The 23,187-nt window shown below is 44.4% G+C and overlaps 1 protein-coding gene and 1 non-coding gene across 3 annotated transcripts in view; both read right to left on the bottom strand.

Annotated features, from left to right (window-relative positions):
• EPHB1 (EPH receptor B1) overlaps positions 1-23,187 on the bottom strand; it is a 717,470-nt gene that overhangs the window by 656,460 nt on the left and 37,823 nt on the right. The gene's annotated exons all lie outside the window — the stretch shown is intronic.
• LOC119933731 lies at positions 15,323-15,460 on the bottom strand. Its single transcript, XR_005452613.1, has one exon. It is a non-coding gene; the product is annotated as a small nucleolar RNA SNORA7 (small nucleolar RNA).

Below are 23,187 nucleotides of genomic sequence, written 5' to 3' on the forward strand. Positions count from 1 at the left end.
AACCCAGATCCTTCTAACTTCCAGGCCGGTGATCTATCCACTAGGCCACTCTGTTTCTGCATGTTTTCTCCATTGTTTCCATATCTGTAGGAGGGACCCTGGGATATCTCTGCCGCAGAGCTGCGGGAAGGTCTCCGAGTGGCAGGAGTTGAGCAGACCTGGCAGACCCAGAGTCAGTGAAAATTTGGTATTACTGAAAACGATTCTGAAAAAAGATGGCTGCAGCTAGCTCGCTGAATTGTATCAGCTTGGGAAATAGTTCAGCGCTAATTTTGCAAGCTAATTCTGCCCCCAAGGTAGAGGAGAAGAGAATATAAAAGACTCCTTTCCTCCATCCTACAATTTCTTTTCAAAGAGGACAAGGGCAGAGAGTCATGTTTGAGTGCTGCTAGTGGTCTGGGTTTGAGGGTGAGGGCTGAGGTTAGGGAGCCTGCAAGGGGAGGACTGATTTGGCCCCCAAAGTTGAAAGAAGCCTGCTCATCATCACAGTCCGAGGAGCAGCGGTGAGGCTCCTTTGGGGCCAGCTGTTCTCCAGAGAACTTCCTTAAAGCCAGAGGAAGTGGGGTGGGGATGAGGGAGCCGGACCAGACTGCTATCAGGCTTCACTCCCCTCAGGAGGCATGAGTTCAAATCCCCCTTCTTTTGTGCAACAACACCACGCAGCCTAAGAAGCCGGTGGAGGAGAGGTGGCCAAAACAGCTCATCAGAGGACAGACAGTTCACGGGCTCAGCATGCACAGGGCTGCAAAGTTCGTGTAGCTTTTTCAAATCCAGGGAGCATCAACGCTCCCCAACTTCAAGGCCTTCTAGACCCAACCACCATTTTACGCATGTCTCGTCTACCTCTTGGGACTCTGGAAATCTGCTGGTTTTAGATCGTTCTTCCCCTGCAGTGTTGCTAATAACGATAATAATAACAATAGTGGTATTTGTTAAGCACTTACTATGTGTCAGGCACTGTACTAAGTGCTAAGGTGGACACAAGCAAATTGGGTTGGACATAGTTCCTGTCCTGCATGGGCTTCACAGTTTTAATCCCCATTTTACAGATGAGGTAACTGAGGCCTGTGAAGTTACTCGCCCAAGAACACACAGCAGAGAAATAGCAGAGAAGGGGAAGCAGCGTGGCTCAGTGGAAAGAGCACGGGCTTTGGAGTCAGAGGTTATGGGTTCGAATCCCAGCTCTGCCAATTGTCAGCTGTGTGACTTTGGGCAAGTCACTTCACTTCTCTGGGCCTCAGTTCCCTCATCTGTAAAATGGGGATGAAGACTGTGAGCCCCTCATGGGACAACCAGATTACCTTGTATCTACCCCAGCGCTTAGAACAGTGCTTTGCACATAGTAAGCGCTTAACAAATACCAACATTATTATTATTATTATTAAGTAGCAGCATGGCTCAGTGGAAAGAGCACGGGCCTGTGAGTCAGAGGTCATGGGTTATAATCCCGGCTCTGCCACTTGTCAGCTGTGTGACTTTGGGCAAGTCACTTAACTTCTCTGTGCCTCAATTTCCTTATCTGTGAAATGGGGATTGAGACTGTGAGCCCCATGTGGGACAGCTTGATTTCCTTGTATCTACCCCAGCACCTAGAACCGCGCTTGGCACATAGTAAGCGCTTAACAAACATCATTATTGTTATTATTCTCTGTGCCTCAGTTCCCTCATCTGTAAAATGGGGATTAAGACCATGAGACAACCTGATGACCTTGTATCTACTCCAGTGCTTAGAACATCGCTTGGCACATAGTAAGCGCTTAACAAATACCATCATCATCATCAAGTAGTAGAGTCGGACTAGAACCCAGGTCCTTCTGAATCCCAGGCCAGTGCTCTACCCACCACACTATGCTGCTCTGAGCTCTGCCTCAGTGGAGAGACCCTTCCCTTGAAGCAGTGTGGCTCAGTGGAAAGAGCACAGGCTTTGGAGTCAGAGATCATGGGTTCGAATCCCAGCTGTGCCAATTGTCAGCTGTGTGACTTTGGGCAAGTCACTTAACTTCTCTGTGCCTCAGTTACCTCACCTGCAAAATGGGGATTAAGACTGTGAGCCCCGCGTGGAACAATCTGATCACCTTGTATCCCCCCCCCCCCCCCCCCCCCCCCGCAGTGCTTAGAACAGTGCTTGGCACATAGTAAGCGCTTAACAAATACCATTATTATTATTATTATTATTATTATTATTATTCTCCATCACCCTTCCTCACAGGCTCAGACACTGTTTTCCCAGCTTCCAGCCTCCCCCGCATCAGAGACGCCTCCGTGTTTAATAGGCAGCCTGTTTCCTTTCAGCTGGCGTGTCAGAGCTCCCTGTGATTGACAAGGCCCCCGGTTTCAGACAGCCAGTTTCCAATGGGATCAGAAAAGGTCTCTGCTTAGCAGGCTGCAGCTGAGGAGAGGATGTTGATTCTGTTAAACTGCTGGAACATATGAGGGGGAGGAAAATAGTTCCCCTAGGAAGGGAGACCATCAGTGTTGGATGGATGTGTGTGTGTGTATGTGTTTGTGTGTGTGCATTCATGCACATGCTTTTACATTTACTGAGGTATAATAATAATAATTATGGTACTTAATAATAATGATGGTATTTGTTGAGCACTTACTCTGTTCCAAGCACTGTTCTAAGCACTGGGGAAGAAACAAGACTAGCAGGTTGTCCCCCGTGGGGCTCACAGTCTTAATTCCCATTTTACAGATGAGGTAACTGAGGCACAGAGAAGTGAAGTGACTTGCCCAAAGTCACACAGCTGATAAGTGCAGGAGCTGGGGTTAGAACCCACGACCTCTGATTCCCAAGCCTGAGCTCAAGCGCTATGTGCCAAGCACTGTTCTAAGCACTGGGGTAGGTACAGGTTAATCAATCAATCAATCAATCGTATTTATTGAGGGCTTACTGTGTGCAGAGCACTGTACTAAGCGCTTGGGAAGTACAAGTTGGAAACATATAGAGACAGTCCCTACCCAACAGTGGGCTCAGGTTGGACACAGTCCGGGCTCATAGTCTTGTTAGTATGCTTGGTTTTGTCTCTCCCTTTTAGACTATGAGCCCACTGTTGGGTAGGGACTGTCTCTATATGTTGCCAATTTGTACTTCCCAAGCGCTTAGTACAGTGCTCTGCACACAGTAAGCGCTCAATAAATACGATTGATGATGATGACGATAGTCTTAATCCCCATTTTACAGATGAGGTAACTGGGACCCAGAGAAGCGAAGTGACTTACCCAAGGTCATGAAGCAGACAAGTGGTGGAGCGGGGGTAAGAACCTATGGTCTTCTGACTCCCAAGCCACTGCTCTGCCCACTATCATCTGTGTAGATGTTTCTATTCACGGGTATATCCAGCTCTCCATATGTGTTTATACATGTCTTTTGGGGATCTGTTCATTTGTAGAAATCTGTGTATTTGTCTAGTTTTTGTATATAAGCGTGTGTACACCTCTCAGTATGGGTGTAGGGATCTGTTGGTCTAGCTGTGTTTACGTCTGGGTGGATGTGTATGGACCTGTGAGTGATGTGTATACTTACACACGGCTGTGTGATGGCTAGAGTCACTGAGATGGGAACACGGAGACCATACGCTACCATGCTTTCTTCTTCAAGGAGATGCCGCCCATCTGGACGATAAATTGATTTTTGGACTAGCATTGGTCTTCCCAGGGCAGCTGCAGAGCAAGATTCTTGGCAGAAACAGCATGGCTTAGTGGAAAGTGCACAGGCTTGGGAGTCAGAGGGCATGGGTTCTAATCCTGGCTCCACCACTGATCAGCTGTTTGACTCTGGGCAAGTCACTTGACTTCTCTGTGCCTCAGTTACCTCATCTGTAAAATGGGGATTAAGACAATGAGCCCCACATGGGACAACCTGATTACCTCATATCCCTCCGGTGCTTAGAACAGTGCTTTGCACATAGTAAGTGCTTACCAAATGCCATCATTATTATTATTATCATCATTAATTCATTCAATCATATTTAAGTGATCTTGGGCAAGTCACTTCACTTCTCTGTGCCTCAGTTACCTCCTCTGTAAAATGGGGATTAGGACCGTGAGCCCCATGTAGGGGACGGTTGGAGTCCTACCCGATTTACTTGTAACCACCCCAGTCCTTAGTAAAGTGTCTGGCACATAGTAAGCGCTTAACAAGTACCATTATTATTACAGCATATTACACTATATATTATAGACTCTAGACTGTGATCTTGTTGTGAGCAGGCTTGTTTGTCTGTTGTTATACTGTTCTCTCCCAAGTGCTTAGTATAGTGCCTTGCACACAGTAAGCACTCAGTAAATAAAAGTGAATGAATGAATAAATTATTATTACCATTTTTACCATTATTATTATTATTTTTAAATGGAAGTGGGGAATTGGCAGGCTTGAAGGTGGGCAGATATTTAATATCTGTTAATAGGGGGTGCCAGCTCACCACATGAGCCAAACTACGATGATGATGATGATGGTATTTGTTGTTGTTGTTGTTAATGGTATTTGTTAAGCACTTAATTTGGGTAAAGCATTGCTCTAAACACTGGGGTACAAGATAATCAGGATGGACACAGTCCCTGTCCCACATGGGAATCACAATGCTAATCCCCATTTTACAGATGTGGTAACTGAGGCACAGAGAAGTTAAGGGATTTGCCCAAGGTCACCCAGTAGACAAGTGGTGGAGCTAGGATGAGAACCCAGGTCCTCTGATTTCCAGGACCCTGTTGCACACATCTGGGTATCCCTGTTTGGCCTGGGTCCCTCCCTCAGGGACTTCACAGAAAGTCCTGCCTTCCTCTTCCCCTGCTTGGAAGATTGGGTGACATCTAAACTATGAAGACAATTAATCAGAAGTCTTTAGAAACTGCTAGTTTATCAAATCATCTTGAAGGATTTCTCCTGATTAACGTGTGCTGAGTCGCAAAATGGAACCCAACTAGTTCTCTCCCAGCTTCTCTGTCTCTCTAACTCTCACATCCTCTTTCCTACTCCCTCATCCTGTGACCATCAAGCTGCAAAGGAGTGGAGACAGTTCCTTGTCTGCCACATGAAACTCTATGTTGTCCCATAGATATTTAATAATAATAATAATAATAATGATGGCATTTGTTAAGCGCTTACTATGTGCAAAGCACTGTTCTAAGTGCTGGGGGGGATACAATGTGATCAAGTTGTCCCACGTGGGGCTCACAGTCTTAATCCCCATTTTTACAGATGAGGTAACTGAGGCTCAGAGAAATTAAGTGACTTGCCCAAAGTCACACAGCAGACTTGTGGTGGAGCCGGAATTCGAACCCATGACCTCTGACTCCAAAGCCCGTGCTCTTTCCACTGAGACACGCTACTTGGCTCTGACAGCGAGAGAAATTGTTTAGGTAGTCTACTGATAAACGCATTGGGCCGAAGACAGGAGAGAGCCCTACTTTTTCTTACAAGCTGGCTGAGGCTACCTCCTGCCTAAAGGCAAGAAATAATAATAATATACATTAAGTTCTTACAGTGTGCCAAGCACTGTTCTTAAATACTGTTCTAAGAAAGAGAACTAGATAATGAAAATGAGAAGCAGCATAGGCCAGCATAAAGACGATGGATCTGTTAGGTTCTAATTCCAGCTCTGCCGCTTGCCTGCTGTGTGACTTTGAGCAAATCACTTAACTTCTCTGTGCCCTTAATACCTGTATTTCCTCGCTCTTATACTGTGAGTTCCATGTGGGACCAGATTGTGTCTTGACTATCTCGTTTTTACTCTAGGGTCTAGTACAGTACTTGGCACATAGTAAATGCTTAACAAAATACCACCATCATTATTATTATTATCAAGATTATTATTGTCATCATCATTAGGTTTCCCATAGTCCAAGGCTTTGGGTCACTGAGATTGTGCCACTAAAATCTAACCTGAGAACAGAAGCTGAGAATGGGATTTTAAGGGGGGAAAACGTAACTATACACTGAAATTAATTTGCTTTGACTGTCACTCAAAGTAGATGCTCAATCAGTCAATCAGTCAAACACTTTAGGCTGGAGGATATTTTCTCTAAGAAGGGACCCTGCTGATTTGTGGATGACAGCTATGGCCTATTTACCCCTTTCCAGTGCTGCAGAAGGAGAATAGCATCTTTTCGTTCCTTACAGGCGGGGAACATGTCTGCAATTTCTGTTTCATTGTACTCTCCCAAGTGCTTAGTACAGTGCTCTGCACACAGTACGTGCTCAGATAAATATGATTGATTGGTTATCTGCTGGGCCTTCTGAAAATTGGAAGAAAAGATGCTGGGAGCTTTCTGGAAATCTTTTCTTATTCTTTTCAAAATTATGAGCCTAAAAATTAATGAGCTTTTTGCCAACCCCAAAATCACAGTTTTTCCAAAATCCAAGTGAGAGACTATTTTGTTCACTTAGCCCTGAGATCACAGCCAGGATTTCCTATCACCATCCATCTGTATTAGCAACCCAACATCCTGTACAGTATGGGATTAATGCCTTATCTCGAGTTATTCAGCTTTGAAAGTAAACAGATCCGTTACACTACAGCCCACTTAAAAATGAACATTTTGCAGTTCTAGCTCAGTGTGGGCAGGAAATGTGTCTACCAACTTTGCTTTGTTGTACTCTTCCCCACAGCTCAGTACAGTGCCCTGCACACAGAAAGCCCTTAATAAATAGAATTGATTGATTGCTCCAGAGTCTCTCCTGTCTCTCCTTCTCGAGGATCAGGAATGGTGGAGATATTAGACTGGAGATTCTCTTCCAATACCCTAAAATCCCTTATTGGGAGACAATTAGCCACAGGTGTGAGAAATGATTCCCTTTGGAAAGAAAGAAGAATGACAAAAATACATATCCTCAGCTCAGTGTCCGAGAGATCAGTTCCTCTCCATGGACAACAGGGAGAATCGTTAGGAGAACAGTAGTGTGGAATGAAGCAGGGAGCCCTGAGGGGAGGACAAAATCATTCACCGGTCCTGATACAAAGAGCACTTGAACCAGGGTCACGACTCTATAACTGAGCACTTAGTACATTGTTTTGCACAAAGTAAGCGCTCAATAAATACGATTGAATGAATTGAATGAATGAATGGTTGGATCTGCGAGAAACGGAGACCTCATACTTCTTTCTAGACACTCCAGGGTCACATCATTCATCTCCCTTCAGATCAAACAAAGGCTCCTTACCAATGGCATGGAGGCTCTCCATCAGCTATCTGAACCTTGCCTCCATTCCCCTACTTGCACACTTCGTTCCTCTGAAATCCACCTCACTCTCTTCAAGACTTCTGTCCCCTGGTCACACTTTTCACAGGTCCTGGATTCCCACCCACCCCTCAAAAAAAAGTACACCAGACTTCAATCCTCTCCATCTTCAAAGCCCTCCTTAGAAGCCCACTGCCTCCAACAAGCCTTCTCCAACTAATTATCAATCCTCCAAATCTTAGCAACTTTCAGCTGCCTCTTGCACTTAATAATAATAATAATAATGACATTTGTTAAGCACTTACTATGTGCAAAGCACTGTTCTAAGCGCTGGGGGGATACAAGGTGATCAGGTTGTCCCATGTGGGGCTCACAGTCATCATCCCCATTTTACAAATGAGGTAACTGAGGCTCCTAGAAGTTAAGTGACTTGCCCAAGGTCACACAGCAGACATGAGGCGGAGCCGGGATTCAAACCCATGACCTCTGACTCCAAAGCCCGGGCTCTTTCCACGGAGCCATGCTGCTTCTCACTTGTAAATTTAGCACTTATGAATGAATGCATATTCTATTGAACTCTCAATTTTTTTTTCTTTCTTTGACGGCTTTGTAAGATTTCTATGCCTGCCTCCTTCATAAGACACTGAGTGGAAATCAAATATTTGTTCTCCCTCCCCATTAGACTGTGAGCCCCGTATGGGACAAGGACTTTGTCCATCCTGATTATCTTAGATCTACCCCAGCACTTAGTACATTGTTTGGCACATAGTAAGGATTTAACAATTATCAATCCATCAGTGGTATTTATTGAGTGTTTTCTATCATCCAGACTGTAAACTGTTTGTGGGCAGGGAATGTGCCTATTATATTGCTATGTGGTACTCTCCCAAGTGCTTAGTAGAGTGTCCTGTGCACAATAAGTGCTCAATAAACACCATTGATTGCTGTGAATGAATCACAGAGAAGAAGCGTGGCCTGGTGGAAAGAGCACAGGCTTGGGAGTCAGATGTCATGGGTTTTAATCCCGGCTCCGCCACTTGTCAGCTGTGTGACCTTGGGCAAGTCACTTAACTTCTCTGTGCCTCAGTTACCTCATCTGGAAAATGGGGATTAAGACTGTGAGCCCCACAGGGATAACCTGATTACCTTGTCTCTACCCCAGCACTTAGAACAGGGCTTGGCACATAGTAAGCACTTAACAAATACCAAAATTATTATTATTATTGTGCAGAGCACTGTGCTAAGTACTTGGGAGAGTATAATACAATAGAATTGGCAGTCAGTCAGTTAATTGTATTTACTGAGAGCTTACAGTGTTCAGAGCACTGTATTAAGGACGTGGGAGAGTACACCATAATGTTACAGACACATTCCCTGTCCACAATGAGCTTACAGTTTACAGTTTAGAAGACGTTCCCTGCCAATTACATTATTATTATTATTATTGTTTAATCTTATTATATTATAGTGCAAGCGCCTGGTGGGCAGAGAATGAGTCTTGGGCTTTTATTACACTTTTCAGTTGCCTAGTACAGTGCATTGCAGTCCACAGGTACTCAATAAGTACCATTACTGCAGTACCCAACTCCCAACCAGGTAGGGAAGGCCTTGGGCAGTGTTCTGATGCCAAGGGAATGAAATCGGCCAAAGCTAGAAGCAGTGGACCCTGCTTGGGCAATTGATCAATCAGTCAATTGCACTTATTGAGCACTTACTGTGTGCAGAGTACTGTACTAAGTGCTTAATAGTAATAATAATGATGATGATGATGGTTTCTGTTAAGAGCTTACTATGTGCCAAGCACAATTCTAAGCACTGGGATAGATACAAGGTAATCAAGTTGTCCCACGTCGGGCTCACAGTCTTGATCCCCATGAGGGAAATGAGGCACAGAGAAGTGAAGTGGCTTGCCCAAGGTCACACAACAGAGAACTGGTGGAGTCGGGATTAGAACCCACGACCTTTGACACCCAAACCCTTGCTCTTTCCACTCAGCCTCGCTACTTGGGAGAGTAATAATAATAATAATAATAATAATAACGGCATTTATTAAGCGCTATGTGCAAAGTACTGTTCTAAGCACTGGGGAGGTTACAATAATAATAATAATAACGATGGCATTTGTTAAGCGCTTACTATGTGCAGAGCACTGTTCTAAGCGCTGGGGGGGGATACAAGGTGATCAAGTTGTCCCATGTGGGGCTCACAGTCTTAACCCCCATTTTACAGGTGAGGTAACTGAGGCTCAGAGAAGTTAAGTGACTTGCCCAAAGTCACACAGCTGATATCTGGTGGAGCCGGGATTTGAACCCCCGATCTCTGACTCCAAAGCCCGTGCTGTTTCCACTGAGCCACGTAACAGAGTTGGTAGATGTGTTCCCTGCCCACAGAGAGTTTACAGTCTAAAGGGGGCAACAACAACTGTCCACTGTTGCACATTACACAAGTTCAAACAAGGAGAAAATCCAGTACGGGACTCCATACAGCCACTGCCACCTCCAAAATAAGTCCAGTCATGGCCCATACCAGCCTGGCCTTGGTTTTTGCCTTGACTGCTGCTGCTTGGTCAGCGCATCTGTTTTTACGGCATTTGTTAAGCACTTTTAACTGTGCCAGGCACTGTAGTGAGCTCTGGGGTAGATACAAGCTAATCAGGTTGGACACAGTCCCTGTCCCACACGGGGCTCACATTCTTGATCCCCATTTTATAGGTGAGATAACTGAGGCACAGAGAAGTGAAGTGACTTGACCAAGGTCACACAACAAACAAGGAGTGGAGAAGGGATTAGAACTGAGCTCCTTCTGATTTCCAAAGCCCAGAGTCTAGTCATTAGGCAACACTGGTGTCGCTGAGCCAGCAGTGGGTAGCCCTATGGCTAGTAGACTTCTGGTTGTCAGGGGCTCCTGAGCGAACATTTAACTTGCCCTCTTCAGGAAAGCAGAGTGGCCTAGTGGAAAGATTATGGGCCTAGAAGTCAAAGAACGTGGGTTCTAATTCAGGTTCTTCCAGGAACTGGTTGTGTGCCCTTGGACAGATCACTTAATTTAATAATAATAATAATGGTATTTGTTAAGTGCTCTCTATGTGCCAAGTACTGTTCTAAGTGCTGGGGTAGATACAAGGTAATCAGGTTGTCCCATGTGGAGTCTTGCCCACAGTCTTGATCCCCATTTTACAGATGTGGTAGCTGAGGCACAGAGAAGTTAAGTGGCTTGCCCAAGGTCACACAACAACAAGTGGCCAAGAGAACCCACATCCTCTGACTCCCAAGCCTGTGATCTTCCCACTAAACCTCCCTGCTTCTCTCTGCTTCAGTTTCCTCTTCTGTAAAATGGGGATGAAATACTTGCCCTCCCTCTCTCTCAGACTGTAAGCCCCATGTGGGACAAAGGCTGTAACTTATCTACCTATCTTGCATGTACCTTAGTCCTTACAACTGTCCTTGGCACAACTCACTGTGGGCAAGGAAAGTGTCTTCTTATTCTGTTGTAATGTACTCTCCCTTAGTATAGTGCTCTGCACACAGGAAGTGCCCAGTAAATGCCACTGATTGAAAGGAAGAGCTTAACAAAATACTACTATGATTATAATAATAATTATTGTTATCGCTTCCCTCACACTTGCCTCTTCCCTCCCCTCTTCCTTCCCTGAGCCCTGTCCAGAGTTAAGTTTCTGTCAGCCTTAATGGTATTCATCAGATTCAGATCATTATCAAGAGAGATCCTGGGGTAGCAGTGATTGACGTTGGAAACATTGGCTATATTACTAGGAATTGATTTGAAAACTGATGAGGTAGGGAGCCCCCTGTCCCAGTCTCCCAGGGGTCCTCCCTCCCTTCTGCCACCTGAAAGCCTTGATTTCTGATCCTTGATGTCAGGGTCTCCAGAATACTGACCACATTGCCAAGAAGAGAGAGATCTTTTCATCAGCAACTGCCGACACCCCGTTTCTGCTGGTCTGAGTGACCAGTCCAGCGATTGTTCAGCCCAGAGACCCCGAACTCCAGCCCCAAGTGATATGACAAAACAGTGGATTGAATGGGAAGACAGTGCAAAAGATGGACCAGCCTGGCTAACGGCAAATCCAGAAAGAGTTTGCTCTCCTTGGGCCAAGGCTTCTGGCCGATCTGGTTGCCACTAGACAGACTCCGCGTAGGATGGTAACAATCTATCCTTATAATAGTGATATTATTAAATATTAACTGAGGGATTCTTAAATGCTGGTTATGTACCAAGCACTCGATTAAGCAGTGTTATACACACAAGATAATCAGGTCAGATGCAATCCCCATCCCATACGGGGCTCACAGCCTAAGTTAGAGGGAGAACAGATTTTTACAGATGAGAGACCTGAGAGTGAAGTGACTTGCTCAAGGTCATGCAGCAGGAAAATGGTGGAGCCAGAATGAGAACACAGGACCTTGCTTCTCTGTTGTTACTTGTCAGCATTGCAAGAGTAAATGTTATTCTCGTATCGGGCATTTTAGCCACACTCACACCCACTAAGAGGACAGAACGTCAGGAATCTCATCTTCTGATTCGAGGGGGACACACACACACACACACACACACACACACACACACACCCCACCCCCCTCCCTCACAAGAGTGAGAATAGCACCTTCAGTAATGTCATCTTCCGATTCAAGTATACACATGCACACAAAAACACAAAAACACACATACCTATTTAATAATAATAATGGCATTTATTAAGGGCTTACTTTGTGCAAAGCACTGTTCTAAGCGCTGGGTGGGATACAAGGTGATCAGGTTGTCCCACATGCGGCTCACAGTTTTAATCCCCATTTTGCAGAGGAGGTAACTGAGGCTCAGAGAAGTGAAGTGACTTGCCCAAATTCACACAGCTGACAAGTGGCGGAGCCGGGATTAGAACCCATGACCTCTGGCTCCCAAGTCCGTGTTCTTTCCACTGAGCCACGCTGCTTCTCTTAATGGGTTTACAGTTCATGTATAAAATGATCCCTGCCTTCAAGGAGCTTACAATCCAATAGGGCACAGCGTGGCTCAGTGGAAAGAGCATGGGCTTTGGAGTCAGAGGTCATGGGTTCAAATCCTGGCTCCACTAATTGTCAGCTGTGTGACTTTGGGCAAGTCACTTCAGTTCTCTGTGTCTCAGATACCTCATCTGTAAAAAAATGGGGATTAAGACTGTGAGCCCCCCATAGTACAACCTGATCACTTTGTATCCCTCCAGCACTTGCAACAGTGTTTTGCACATAGTAAGCACTTAATAAATGCCATCATCATTATTATTATTATTAATAGGGGCCACGAGACATTCACTTTGCACAAACATGTCTGAAGAGAGATACGGTAAATATAAGCAGGGGTTGGGAGGCAGAGAGAAAAACAGGGAGGCGCCAAGTCAATGTGAACAGCAAACTAGCAATGCAGTCAAGGTTCCAGCCGTCCAGTCAACAGAAAAAAGCTCCCTTAAATTATTCTCCTCCATCCACTTGGCTTGGGAAGTAGCATTTGTTTTTATTTCCCGAGACAGGCAGTCAATCACATGTATGTGACAGAAATGGAGATAAACATCATCCAATGAACTTTAAATCAAAATGCTAATCCCGGGCCGACTTCTCTGTCAAGATCTGACACCAAAATAATTCAGCGGCATTTGATTATACCAGAAATTAATGCTCTAGTGGTTATTATATTTATTAATAACCACTTCTGATGGCATTACTTTTCATTTGAGTGTTGTTGGGTGATACCAAACTCTGATATAGAGACTCCCAACTGTGAAGGGACCTTCTGATGGGAGTTTTCACCCCACAGATTACAAGGTAACACCAATTTGGAGGTTCTTTTTAAAAAAACAGACTTTTTCAAGAAGAAAGGCTGAGGAGCTGGGGCCATGCTTCCTGGAGGAGAGATAGCTGAGGACAAGGTGGGGAAAGGGGGATAATTAAGGAGGTTTCACCCATACTCCTGCCATACACAACTATCTATTTGAATCATGAAGCACCATGGCCTAGTGGATAGAGCTCGGGCCTGGGAATCAGAAGGACCTGGGTTCTAAACCCAACTCTGCCACATGTCTGCAGTGTGTCCTTTGGCAAGTCACTTCTCTTCTCTGGGCCTCAGTTTCTTCATCCGTAAAATGGGGACAGGGACTGTATCCAACCTGATAAGCTTGTATCTCACCCCAGTGCTTAGTTCAGTGCCTGGCATAGAGTACGCACTTAACAAACACTATAAAAAGAAAAAAAAAAAAGAAGAAAGAGAAACATTTCTTAGGCCTCTCTCTCCCAGGCTTCTTTTCCATTCTCCCAGCACAGCTTCACTTGGGATGAATAGGCAAAGGGCTATTTGTAAAGTTGTCTTGACAGTCAACTTCATTCCCAATTTCTCCACCACCTCTAAGACTCATGTTTTCTTAGCTGCTGGTTGGATTTTTGAAAAAAATCTTCTAGAAGCATCATGGACTAGTGGAAAAGGCACAGTCAGGAGGCCTGGGTTCTCATCCCAACCCCTCCATTTTTTTTACCGTGTGACAGAGGGCCAGTTAATACAATTCCTAAACAGAAAGTCTCCTCATCCGTGAAATGGGGATCCAGTAGCTATTGTCTCCCCCTATAAAATCTTGAGCCCCTTCTCCCTTAAATTGAGAGCCCCATGTGACACAGGGACAGTGTCCTCTCTGATTGTAATGTATCTACCCCAGTGCTTAGAACAATGCTTGGATCACAATAAATTCTTAACCGGTATCACTATTATTATAACATTGGGAAGCAGGGTAGCCTAGGGGAAAGAGAAGACATGAGTTTTAATTCTAGCTCTGCCACTTTTTTATGGTATTTATTAAATGTTTACTATGTGCCAGGCACTGTACTAAGCACTGGAGTAGATACAAATTAACCGAAGTCCCTTTCCCATTTAGGGCTCACAGTCATAATCCCCATTTTACAGATGATGTAACTGAAGCACAGGCAATGACTTGCCCAAGGTCACATAGCAGACAAGTGACAGAGCCAGAATTAGAAGCCAGATCCTTCTGACTCCTAAACCCATGCTCTATCCACTATGCCGTGCTACTTCATTTGCCTGCTTTTGAGCCTAGGCAATTCAATTGAATTCTCTGTACCTCATTTTCCTCAGCTGTAAAATGGGGATTCAATGCCTGTTCTCCTTTCCCCAGGTAAGACAGAGACTATATCTGAGCTGATTAACTAGTATCTACCCATAGCACTTATAACAGTACTGGACTAGTATCTACCCATAGCACTTATAACAGTACTGGACACATAGTAGTAACAACAATAATGATGGCATTTGTTAAGTGTTTACTATGTGCAAAGCACTGTTCTAAGTGCTGGAGGGGCAGTGGATAGAAGGTGATCAGGGTGTCCCACGTGGGGCTCACAGTCTTAATCCCCATTTTACAGATAAAGTAACTGAGACTCAGAGAAGTTAAGTGACTTGCCCAAGGTCACACAGCAGACTTGTGGTGGAGCTGGGATTAGAACCCATGACCTCTGGTTCCCAAGCCCAGGTTCTTTCCACTGAGCCATGCTGCTTCTAGCAGGTACTTAACAAATACTATAATAATGAATTATTATTATTATTACTATTAATAATAGATTATTACTATTGTTGTTGTCTCTTGTTGTTTTTGTATCCCAGATGCTTCTGAGGATTGGTGAGGTAAATTGGTTGGATATTCTTTCGAATAGCTCAGCAGATCTAGTTCCTTGCAAGGAGGAAGGAGATCACCAAATCCTGAATTCTTATTGGATGGGGAGAAAAAAAAATGGAACACGTTGGCATCTTAGTTTAGTGCATAGATGGTTGGCCTGCTAGTCTGAGTTGGATTGAACACACTCTCGCTGCTCTCCCTTTTCCCTACTCTCACCCTCTTTTAAAATTGGGTCCTTACTCCCATCTTGTCATCTTATGCTGTTGTCGTCTCCCACCCATAGTGACTCCACGGACACATCTCTCTCAGAATGCCCCACTCTCCATCTGCAATCATTCTGGTACTGAATCCATAGCATTTTCTCGGTAAAAATATGGAAGTAGTTTATCAATGATTTACTCTATGCAATCACCTTAATTGAGTCTCCGGTCTCGACTTTCTCCCGTGCTGCTGCTGCCCAGAACAGTTGAATTTTGACTTGTAGCAGAATGCCTTCCACTCGCTAGCCACTTGCCAAGCTAGGAATGGAATGGGTATGCCTCTGCTTGACTCTCCCTCCCATAGCCGAGACTGGTAAACCACTGGAAACTCTCCAGGTGCAATCTTTGGGGAAGGCGGGGGTGGTGTACTCCCATCTACCCATCTATGGATAATAATTGTGGTGTTTGTTCCATACGCGTATGTGCCGAGAACCACGTGAACACTGGAGTCATCTGTGGAGAAAGCCAACTGAGGGTGTGAAATGAATGGAGATGCAGTATAGCCTAGTGGAAAGAACCCGGGCCTGGGACTCAGAAGACCTGTGTTCTAATCCTTGCTCTGCCACTTGTCTGCTGTGTGAACTTGGGCAAGTCACTTAACTTCTCTATGCCTCAATTACCTCATCTGTAAAATGAGGATTAAGACTGTGAGGCTCATGTGTCCAGCCTGATTAAATGATATCAACCCTAAGGCTTAATTCAGTGCCTGGCACATGGCAAGAGATTAATGAATACTATTAAAAAAAAGATAATGAGGCAGGTGTCTAATGCCCCCTGTTTGTTTGTTTCCCACACAGGGCCATCATTTAATCAATCAGTCAGTCAGTGGTATTTATTAAGTGCTTACTGTCTGCACAGCATTGTACTGTTTGGGAGAGTACAATATGACAGAGTTGGTAGACACATTCCCTGCCCACATAGTGCGTTTTTATTAAGCTCTTACTATGTGCAAAGCACTGTTCTAAGCACTGGGGAGGTTACAAGGTGATCAGGTTGTCCCATGGGGGGCTCACAGTCTTAACCCCCATTTTACAGATGGGTAACTGAGGCACAGAGAAGTTAAGTGACTTGCCCAAAGTCACACAGCTGACAATTGGCAGAGCTGGGATTTGAACCCATGACCTCTGACTCCAAAGCCCAGGCTCTTTCCACTGAGCCACGGTACTTATGTCTATTATATCACAGTTCAAAGAATGAGAGAGGCAGCATGGGCTAGAGAATAGAGCTTGGGCCTGGGAGTCAGAAGGATCTGGGTTCTAATCCTGGCTCCAGCACTTGTCCACTGTGTGAGCTTGGGCAGGTCACTTCACTTCTCTGGGCCTCAGATGCCTCATCTGTAAAATGGGGATTAAGACTGTGAGCCCCATGTGGGAAAGTGACTGTGTCCAGTGTGGCTTAGTGGAAAGAGCACGGGCTTGGGAGTCAGGGGTCATGGGTTCTAATCCTGGCTCGACCACTTATCAGCTCTGTGACTTTGGGCAAGTCACTTAACTTCTCTGTGTCTGAGTTACCTCATCTGTAAAATGGGGATTAAAGCTGTGAGCCCCACGTGGGACAACCTGATTACCTTGTATCAATTCCAGTGCTTAGAATAGTGCTTGCCACATAGTAAGGGCTTAAGAAATACCACCATCATCATCATTACCTCACGTCTACCCCAGCACTTAGAACAGTGTCTGGCACAAAATGAGCACTTAACAAATATCACTAAGAAAAACAAAATCCTGATTGGGATTAAAAGGGAGACAGGATGGAAGGAGGCCTTCCCAGACTGAGCCCCCTCCTTCCCCTCCCCATGCCCCTGGGCTTACCTCCTTCCTCTCCCCACAGCACCTGTATATATGTTTGTACAGATTTATTACTCTATTTATTTTACTTGTACATATTTAATATTCTATTTATTTGATTTTGTTAATATGTTTTGTTTTGTTGTCTGTCTTCCCCTTCTAGAGTATGAGCCCGCTGTTGGGTAGGGACTGTCTCTATATGTTGCCAACTTGTACTTCCCAAGCGCTTAGTACAGTGCTCTGCACACAGTAAGCGCTCCATAAATACGATTGAATGAATGAATGAAGGGGAAGGCCTAGGGCATCTTGGGCCTGCCTTTATGCTACATGAATGATGGGCATTCCTCCTGGAGGCCCTGATCTAACTGCAACACTTGACTCTGTCACCCCCAAGATGGAAAGATTCAGGCGCTTCTAACACTCAATGTGACACTGTTGCATCAGGATGGACCTCAGGGGAGGCATGTGTTCTGCTGAACATAGCAACGCCCCGTGCCAGAAAGTCAGAGAGGGAGTAAACCACCTAAAACCCAAGTTATTCGGGGAGCTTGACACCCTTGATGTGTGATTGCTTAATGGATTTTGGTCAGGAACATAAGTTTTTATTTTTTCCCCCTCCCAAACAAACCTGTAGCACAAGGATTTTCCCTCTGCTATCTCAAAGGATGTTATTTTTTGTTAATTAGAAGAATGTTGTTAAACAAGGGCAGCTAAATAATTGTGTTTCACGGGATTTTATGCCTTAACTAGTGTCTCTCAAAAATAGAACACTCCATCTGAGAGGTTCTATTTAGACTGTTGTGCTTCTGGAAATGAGTGTTTTTCACTGAGGTGCTTTTCATTTACTGCTTACCAAAATACTCTGGACACAGAGGCCAATTATTTATGGCTGGTACACCTGGATTGCCACCTGGACTGTGGACTTCATTTATTCATTCGGCTGTATTTACTTAATGCTTAAAGAGTACTGTACTATGCGCTTGGGAGAGTACAAAACAACAATAACCAGACATATTTCCTGGCCACAACAAGCTTATAGGGAAGAGAGTGAAATACCTTGGACTAGGCAATGCGCCCTACTGGTCTTTGAGTTCAGGCATTGGGTCTCTGTTCCAATTCTTTCTGTGTGTTCTTAAAAACAGCTAACTGACCCCTCTGAAGTTTTAGTTCCCCCTTTAAAAAAATGGAGTGGATCCCTCTTCTCCTCTTTCTCACTGGAATGTGGTGGCAATTCGCTGGAAACACCAAAAAGCACTTGGGGAAAGCGGTGATGTATTTCAAAGGGGGTGATTAATTTTATCTTCTTTAACTGTCTCAGGATCATTTCCCAAAATGATGATTTATTATTGAGACAGCTCTCTATATTTCCAAGGGTTTTTACAATCATTTATATTGTATGTTATTGAGAAGAGAAATGAAAATGATTAAAGGATTGGAAAATAGGGCTTTGGAAGAAAGGTGAAAGGAATTAGGGCTCTTTAGCCTCAAGAGGAGAAGGCTGATGGGTTTAATAGCAGTCATCAAGTATTCCAAGGGCTATCCTATGTTCTATGGTGATCAGAGGCTCTCGATCTCCAGGGAAGGCAGAATACCGAGGTATGCAGTAAGAGAGATTTGAAATTAGAAAGTAGGAGGACTTCCTGGAAGCAAGACCACTGGTAAGAGTAAAGGAAAAAGGCTTTGCAATCTCCTTCTCTTGAGAGGTTGATAGGCAGTGGGTCTCACTTTGGAATATTCAGGAGACGCTGAGAGGTAGGGGAGGGACAAAATGCCCTCTGAGGGGGCTAAGATTCTCATCCTCTTCATGTCACTTCTAAAAATTCAGGGACTGTCATCAGCTCTAGCAATTGATCAAGTGTATTTAATGAGTCTTTACTGTGTACAGAGAACTGTACTAAGTAGTTTGGAGGGGAGTTTTGGGGGGTTTATATTCGTTAAGCGCTTACTCTGTGTCTGGCACTGTACTAATCACTGCAGTAGATATAATAAATTAGGTTGGATGCAGTCCAGGTCCCACAGAGGGCTCACAGTCTTAATCCCCATTGTACAGATGTGGGAACTGAAGCATAGAGAAGTGAAGTGACTTACCCAAGGTCACATAGCAGACAAGTGGCAGAATTGGGATTGGAACCAGGTCCTTCTTGCTTCCAGGCCCGTGCTCTATCCACTAGGCCTCACTGCTTGGAAGAGTGAAATATAACAGAGTTGGTTGCCATGGTCCCTGCCCTCAAAGAGTTGACAATCTATGTAGGGAGAGCTGAGACCCAGAGAAGTTAAAATTTGCTGAGATCACACAACAAATTAATGGTAAAACTGGTGTTTAGTCTCCCTAGGTCCCCCTCCTTCCCTGAAAGCCAGGGCTGGGGAGATCCAGGGGAAGCCCCTAACAGACACCAAACAAGAAGAACTTCATGACATCACAGGCATTACCCAGGACAGGTAGAGAAGCAGTGTGGCCTAGTGGATAGAGCATGGATCTGGAAAACAGAAGGGCCTGGGTTCAAATCCTGGCTCTACCACTTGTCTGCTGTTTGACCTTGAGCAAATCATTCAACTTCTCTGTGCCTCAGGTACTTCCTCTGTAAAGTAGGGGTGAAAACTGTGAGCTCCATGTTGGATAGGGACCGTGTCCTACCTGATTGTCATGTATCTACCCCAGCACTTAGTACAGTACCTGGTACATAGTGCTTAACAAATATTTAAACAAACCAGCAACAAAACAATAAAGTGCATGGAAACATGATGTGCTCATATGCACCACTTTGCACATAGACGCTGATTTTGAACGATCCTTTACCATTTCTCTGGGGCAACTCAGGACATCCCCATTTGCTCCAGAATCTCTGCCTCCCTCTATTAATAATAATGATGATGATAATAGTGGCATTTGTTAAGCACTTACAATGTGCCAAGTACTGTACTAAGTGCTGGGATAGATACAAGATAAGCAGCTCAGATATGTCTGTACTGTATTTATTCATATTAATATCTGTCTCCCGTTCTAGACTGTAAGTTAGTTGTGGGCAGGGAATGTGTCTGTGCTATTGTTACATTGTACTTCCTAAGCATTCAGTGTAGTGCTCTGTGAACTTGTGGGACTCACAGTCTAAGAAGGAGATCAGTTATTTAATTCTTATTTTTCAGATGAGGAACCTGAGGCACAGAGATTTTAAAAGAGTTCCCCAAGGTCATGAAGCAAGCAATGACTGAGCTGGGATGAAAAAATCCAGGTCTCCTAGCTACCAGTCCTGTCCTTTTCCAACAAGGCCTTGTTGCTTCCCATAGAACTTCCAAAGGCTCTGCTCATCCATCCATTCATTCATTCATTCATTCATTCAACTGTATTTATTGAGTGCTCACTGTGTGCAAAGCACTACTAAACGCTTAGAAGGTATAGCTCAGCAAGGAAGAGAGACAATCCCTGCCCACACCGGGTTTATAGTCAGGAGTGGGAGGGGGTAGACGGATATCAAAACAAGTAAACAAGCATCAATATAAATAAATAGAGTATATATATATATATATATATATATATATATATATATATATATATATATAAGTGCTGTGGGGTGGCAAGGTTGGGAGAGAGCAAAGGGAGAGGGTCGAGGTGACCTGGAAGAGAGGGGGAGCTGAGGAAAAGCATCACCATAAAGTTTGATCATCTCACTCCAATCTAACACCTGGGGCTTCAAAGCCGCATTCCACATCTAAAACCCCAACAGACAATAGGCCAGACACATCCCTATTGCCCATTCAATTGAGAAAGCACAGACTTAGTACAAAAGAGCCTTATCCTTTTATACATATTCAAAGAGAATTCTTATGGTAATTGTATTTGTTTTCAATTCTTCTGTAACTTCACAAACCAAAATGTTCAATGGCTCATAAACCCAACGTATTAGTTCCAAATGCCAGTGTGTTTCAATTTAAGGAGCAGCAGATGCTAGGGGGAAAGCATTCACAAAACGTCCTTACAAGCAACATGGCTAATATATCACATTTTCTGACCTACCCTTTCCCCTTCTTTCCTGTCAATGCTCTGACATTAAGATGTCTGCTCCCATGGCTATTTCTCCTTTTGTCCCCTCACAGTCTTTTGCCATGGAAATGGCCCCCCTACTAAAAGAGTTTTGTCTGGACCCCACAGTCTGCTCCATCTTTCAAGTGACCTAGTGGACAGAACACGGGTCTGGGAGTTAGAAGGACCTGGGTTCTAGTCCCGGCTCTGCCACTTGTCTGCTGTGTGACCTTGGGCAAATCACTTAACTTTTCTGTGCTTCAATTACCTCACCTGTAAAATGGGGATTAGGACTGTGAGCCTCATGAGGGGCAGGGACTTGATTAGCTTGTATCTACCCTCGTGCTTAATACAGTGCATGACTCATAGTAAGCATTTAACAAATACCATAAAAAAACACAGCACCAGGGGCTGTGAACATTATGCACAACAACACAAGGGGAAACGTTTTTATGTGCCCACTGTGGTCAAGAGATTGGTCCTGGACTGGTCAGCCGCATATGCACTCATAGGTGAACTTCGAGGTCAGAAGTGTCTTCAAATATGAAGGATAACTAGTTACACTATTACTCTGTTGTTTGGGCCTAACAGGAAACTAGAGGTCATTGACAGCTACTTGGTTAAATACAATGTTTAATCCATTCAAAATACTCTTTAAAAAAGCTGTGTAGGTGGGAGTTAATGACCTGTGATTTGTTTACTAATCGTTTAATGTTTCTCTTTGCCCTACATTCACCTTTCCTGAAATTGCCCCTCTGTTCACTCTCTGGAACTCAGCTCAGCTTGCCAAAGGGTTGGAGCCCTGAGATTCAGGGAGAATGATAGAGAAAGAGGGAGGGAACAAGGATGAGGGGAGGGGGGGAAGGTCTGTGTGTGTGAGGGAGAGAGAGAATGTGTGCTTGCTTGCTCTAGAAAAGTGTCAAGCAGAGGAAGCAGGTAAAGAATAGATACAGAGCTGGGGTATTAGACTGTAAATTCATTGTGGGCAGGGATCATGCCTTCTATTATACATTACTTAGTACAGTGTTCTGCACACATTGAATCAATTCTATTGATTGACTGACAGTGTGGATGGGAGGGTAGAAGGAGCAGGAACTGAAAGAGAACAGACAGCAGTGTGGTGCACAGAAATATAGGCACAACTATCTAGGCACTTTCAGATCCATCTGTGTAATGTTATCTAATAATAATAAGTATTATTATGGTATTTGTTAAGCCCTTACTATGCGCCAAGTACTGTTCTTAGCATTGGGGTAGATACAAGTTAATCATGTTGGACGCAGTCCCTGTCCCACATGGGGCTCACAACCTTAATCCGCATTTTACAGATGAGGTAACTGAGGCCCAGAGACAGAAGTGACATGCCCAAGGTAATGGAGCAGATATGTGGCATAGCTAGGATTAGAACCCAGGTCCTTCTGACAATCAGGCCCATGCTCTATTCACTAAGCCACACTGCTTCTATTCCCCATTGTTCTGAAGCCTATCATTGGTTTGTTTATGGACTGTTTCATTCAATGACACAAGTTTCTGACTAATCAACAAGTACAGTGCTGAGACCTTGAAACACTTCCCACAATTTATAACACTCCTTCAATCATATTTATTGAGCACTTGTTGTGTGCAAAGCGTAAATGACCTTAAACTAGAGAGCAATTTTTGTGAGGCATAAAGCACTCTCCTGAACTGGATCTCAGTTACCAACCAATGTTCGTTAGCTCCATTTTACATATAGAGAAACAGGAAAATCAGAGAGGTGAATAGGGCTTGTTCACAGTCATATCCCATCAACCAAGTGTAAAGACAAGATCTCCTGGCTTTCTCTGACTCCTACGCACTTGACTCTTATGTAATGTAAGTTAAGTTCCCTCCTGTGGGTAGGAGCAGATCGACTGACTCTTGTCCTGCATTCGCCCAAAGGCTCTGCACAGTATACATGCTCAACAAATACCACTGATTGATTACTTCTGTTTCCTGCTTAATGAAGCAGCAAGGCCTAGTGGACAGAGCACGGTCCTGAGTGTCAGAAGGTCATGGGTTCTAATCCCGACTCTGCCACTCGTCTGCTGGGAGACCTTGGGGAAGTCACTCCACTTCCCTGGGCCTCAGTTACCTCAGCTGTAAAATGTGGATTAAGACTATGAGCCCCATGTGGGACAGAGATTGTGTGTAACCTGATTAGTTTTTATCTACCCCAGCTCTTAGGATGGTGCTTGTCTCATAGCAAGAGCTTAACAAATACCATCATCATTCGTTATCATTTTTATGAGTCTTGT

Source organism: Tachyglossus aculeatus, chromosome 1 (genome assembly GCF_015852505.1).
Source record: "Tachyglossus aculeatus isolate mTacAcu1 chromosome 1, mTacAcu1.pri, whole genome shotgun sequence".
Taxonomy (NCBI): Eukaryota; Metazoa; Chordata; class Mammalia; order Monotremata; family Tachyglossidae; genus Tachyglossus; species Tachyglossus aculeatus.